Here is a 5,000-nt window from a genome sequence, read left to right as displayed (position 1 = left end):
CCGCCCTTCTCCCCTTGTTTTAAAACAACCCCGCCCTTCTCCCCTTGTTTTAAAACAACCCCGCCCTTCTCCGCTTGTTTTAAAACAACCCCGCCCTTCTCCCCTGTTTTAAAACAACCCTTCCTTTCTCCGCTTGTTTTAAAACAACCCTGCCCGTCTCCACTTGTTTTAAAACAACCCTGCCCTTCTCCACTTGTTTTAAAACAACCCTGCTCTTCTCCACATGTTTTAAAACAACCCTGCCCTTCTCCACTTGTTTTAAAACAACCCTGCCCTTCTCCACTTGTTTTAAAACAACCCTGCCCTTCTCCACTTGTTTTAAAACAACCCTGCCCTTCTCCACTTGTTTTAAAACAACCCCGCCCTTCTCCACTTGTTTTAAAACAACCCTGCCCTTCTCCACTTGTTTTAAAACAACCCTGCCCTTCTCCACTTGTTTTAAAACAACCCTGCCCTTCTCCACTTGTTTTAAAACAACCCTGCCCTTCTCCACATGTTTTAAAACAACCCTGCCCTTCTCCACTTGTTTTAAATTAAACCTGCCCTTCTCCACTTGTTTTAAAACAACCCTGCCCTTCTCCACATGTTTTAAAACAACCCTGCCCTTCTTCACTTCTTTTAAAACAACCCTGCCCTTCTTCACTTCTTTTAAAACAACCCTGCCCTTCTCCACTTGTTTTAAAACAACCCTGCCCTTCTCGACACGTTTTAAAACAACCCTGCCCTTCTCCACACGTTTTAAAACAACCCTGCCCTTCTCCACTTGTTTTAAAACAACCCCGCCCTTCTCCACTTGTTTTAAAACAACCCCGCCCTTCTCCACATGTTTTAAAACAACCCCGCCCTTCTCCACATGTTTTAAAACAACCCCGCCCTTCTCCATTTGTTTTAAAACAACCCTGCCCTTCTCCACTTGTTTTAAAACAACCCTGCCCTTCTCCACTTGTTTTAAAACAACCCTGCCCTTCTCCACTTGTTTTAAAACAACCTTGCCCGTCTCCACTTGTTTTAAAACAACCCTGCCCTTCTCCACTTGTTTTAAAACAACCCTGCCCTTCTTCACTTGTTTTAAAACAACCCTGCTCTTCTCCACATGTTTTAAAACAACCCTGCCCTTCTCCACTTGTTTTAAAACAACCCTGCCCTTCTCCACTTGTTTTAAAACAACCCTGCCCTTCTCCACTTGTTTTAAAACAACCCTGCTCTTCTCCACATGTTTTAAAACAACCCCGCCCTTCTCCACTTGTTTTAAAACAACCCTGCTCTTCTCCACTTGTTTTAAAACAACCCTGCCCTTCTCCACTTGTTTTAAAACAACCCTGCCCTTCTCCACTTGTTTTAAAACAACCCTGCTCTTCTCCACATGTTTTAAAACAACTCCGCCCTTCTCCACATGTTTTAAAACAACCCTGCTCTTCTCCACTTGTTTTAAAACAATCCTGCCCTTCTCCACTTGTTTTAAAACAACCCTGCTCTTCTCCACATGTTTTAAAACAACCCCGCCCTTCTCCACTTGTTTTAAAACAACCCTGCCCTTCTCCACTTGTTTTAAAACAACCCTGCCCTTCTCCACTTGTTTTAAAACAACCCTGCCCTTCTCCACTTGTTTTAAAACAACCCTGCTCTTCTCCACATGTTTTAAAACAACCCCGCCCTTCTCCACTTGTTTTAAAACAACCCTGCTCTTCTCCACTTGTTTTAAAACAACCCTGCCCTTCTCCACTTGTTTTAAAACAACCCTGCTCTTCTCCACTTGTTTTAAAACAACCCTGCTCTTCTCCACATGTTTTAAAACAACCCTGCTCTTCTCCACTTGTTTTAAAACAACCCTGCTCTTCTCCACATGTTTTAAAACAACCCTGCTCTTCTCCACTTGTTTGAAAACAACCCTGCTCTTCTCCACTTGTTTTAAAACAACCCTGCCCTTCTCCACTTGTTTTAAAACAACCCTGCTCTTCTCCACATGTTTTAAAACAACCCCGCCCTTCTCCACTTGTTTTAAAACAACCCTGCTCTTCTCCACTTGTTTTAAAACAACCCTGCTCTTCTCCACTTGTTTTAAAACAACCCTGCCCTTCTCCACTTGTTTTAAAACAACCCTGCTCTTCTCCACTTGTTTTAAAACAACCCTGCTCTTCTCCACATGTTTTAAAACAACCCTGCTCTTCTCCACATGTTTTAAAACAACCCCGCCCTTCTCCACTTGTTTTAAAACAACCCTGCTCTTCTCCACTTGTTTTAAAACAACCCTGCTCTTCTCCACTTGTTTTAAAACAACCCTGCCCTTCTCCACTTGTTTTAAAACAACCCTGCCCTTCTCCACTTGTTTTAAAACAACCCCGCCCTTCTCCACTTGTTTTAAAACAACCCCGCCCTTCTCCACTTGTTTTAAAACAACCCTGCTCTTCTCCACTTGTTTTAAAACAACCCTGCTCTTCTCCACTTGTTTTAAAACAACCCTGCCCTTCTCCACTTGTTTTAAAACAACCCTGCTCTTCTCCACTTGTTTTAAAACAACCCTGCTCTTCTCCACATGTTTTAAAACAACCCTGCTCTTCTCCACATGTTTTAAAACAACCCCGCCCTTCTCCACTTGTTTTAAAACAACCCTGCTCTTCTCCACTTGTTTTAAAACAACCCTGCTCTTCTCCACTTGTTTTAAAACAACCCTGCCCTTCTCCACTTGTTTTAAAACAACCCTGCTCTTCTCCACTTGTTTTAAAACAACCCTGCTCTTCTCCACATGTTTTAAAACAACCCTGCTCTTCTCCACTTGTTTTAAAACAACCCTGCTCTTCTCCACATGTTTTAAAACAACCCTGCTCTTCTCCACTTGTTTTAAAACAACCCTGCTCTTCTCCACTTGTTTTAAAACAACCCTGCCCTTCTCCACTTGTTTTAAAACAACCCTGCTCTTCTCCACATGTTTTAAAACAACCCCGCCCTTCTCCACTTGTTTTAAAACAACCCTGCTCTTCTCCACTTGTTTTAAAACAACCCTGCCCTTCTCCACTTGTTTTAAAACAACCCTGCCCTTCTCCACTTGTTTTAAAACAACCCTGCTCTTCTCCACATGTTTTAAAACAACCCCGCCCTTCTCCACTTGTTTTAAAACAACCCTGCTCTTCTCCACTTGTTTTAAAACAACCCTGCCCTTCTCCACTTGTTTTAAAACAACCCTGCCCTTCTCCACTTGTTTTAAAACAACCCTGCTCTTCTCCACATGTTTTAAAACAACCCCGCCCTTCTCCACATGTTTTAAAACAACCCTGCTCTTCTCCACTTGTTTTAAAACAACCCTGCCCTTCTCCACTTGTTTTAAAACAACCCTGCTCTTCTCCACATGTTTTAAAACAACCCCGCCCTTCTCCACTTGTTTTAAAACAACCCTGCCCTTCTCCACTTGTTTTAAAACAACCCTGCCCTTCTCCACTTGTTTTAAAACAACCCTGCCCTTCTCCACTTGTTTTAAAACAACCCTGCTCTTCTCCACATGTTTTAAAACAACCCCGCCCTTCTCCACTTGTTTTAAAACAACCCTGCTCTTCTCCACTTGTTTTAAAACAACCCTGCCCTTCTCCACTTGTTTTAAAACAACCCTGCCCTTCTCCACTTGTTTTAAAACAACCCTGCTCTTCTCCACATGTTTTAAAACAACCCCGCCCTTCTCCACATGTTTTAAAACAACCCTGCTCTTCTCCACTTGTTTTAAAACAACCCCGCCCTTCTCCACTTGTTTTAAAACAACCCCGCCCTTCTCCACTTGTTTTAAAACAACCCCGCCCTTCTCCACTTGTTTTAAAACAAACCCTCCCTTCTCCACTTGTTTTAAGACAACCCTGCCCTTCTCCGCTTGTTTTAAGACAACCCCGCCCTTCTTCACTTGTTTTAAGACAACCCCGCCCTTTTCCACTTGCTTTAAGACAACCCCGCCCTTCTCCACTTGCTTTAAGACAACCCCGCCCTTTTCCACTTGTTTTAAGACAACCCCGCCCTTCTCCACTTGTACATAATTGGAAAACTTATCAGCACTTGAGATTGGCCATTTAATTTGCACGGTTTTAAATGGCATTCCTGACTAGACTTGATATTATTTATTACCTCTGCCAACTAAGTTAGAAGGAGGTTATTTTTTCGCCCCTGTTTGTGTGTTTGTTTTGTGTGTGTGTGTTTGTTTGTGAACAGCTTCCTGGCCACAATTTTAATCATAGAGTAATGAAACTTGCAGGGAATAACTCTTATGTAAAAAGCTGGAAATTATTAAATTTTGGAAGGTCAGGGTCAAGGTCACGGTCAAGCAAAATATCCAGTTCACGTAATCAGCCATAAGGTTTTGACATCATTGTCACAGAAACTTCAATCTTAGCTCATATTTGAGTTTATGAAAATCCACGCCAATTAAAACTTGTTAAGGTCAAAGTCCAAGGTCAAGGTCGAGCAATAAATCGAGAAATAAGTAGTCACAGAAGAGGTCTGCTCTCCACTGAGTGCCCCTCTAGTATTAGTCCTGTTTTATTTTTAATTGCGTCCTTAATTTCATAATCACGATCTTCAGATTTAAATAATTATGGTATTTTTTTTTATAAATAACTGGAAACATAACAGTATCATCACGTCATCATCATATGGTGTAGTAATTATGATGAAAGTTGGAAAGGATTATTATTATTATTATTATTATTATTATTATTATTATTATTATTATTATTATTACTTTCTAAGCTACAACCCTAGTTAGAAAAGCAGGATGCTAGAAGCCCAGGTGCCCCAACAGGAGAATTAGCCCAGTGAGGAAACAAGGAAAAATAAAATATTTCAAAAACAGTAGCAACATTAAAATAAATATTTCCTTTATAAACTGTAAAAGATTTAACAAAGCAAGAGGAAGAGAAATTAGATAAATAGTGTGGCCGAGTGTACCCTCAAGCAAGAGAACTTTAACCCTTTTCCAAAAGGGTATGTATTCACCTCTATCGTCGTTTGTTTATTGCAACTTTACA

The sequence above is a fragment of the Palaemon carinicauda genome, chromosome 30 (genome assembly GCF_036898095.1).
Source record: "Palaemon carinicauda isolate YSFRI2023 chromosome 30, ASM3689809v2, whole genome shotgun sequence".
In the NCBI taxonomy this organism is placed as follows: domain Eukaryota; kingdom Metazoa; phylum Arthropoda; class Malacostraca; order Decapoda; family Palaemonidae; genus Palaemon; species Palaemon carinicauda.
This window is presented reverse-complemented; position numbering follows the sequence as displayed.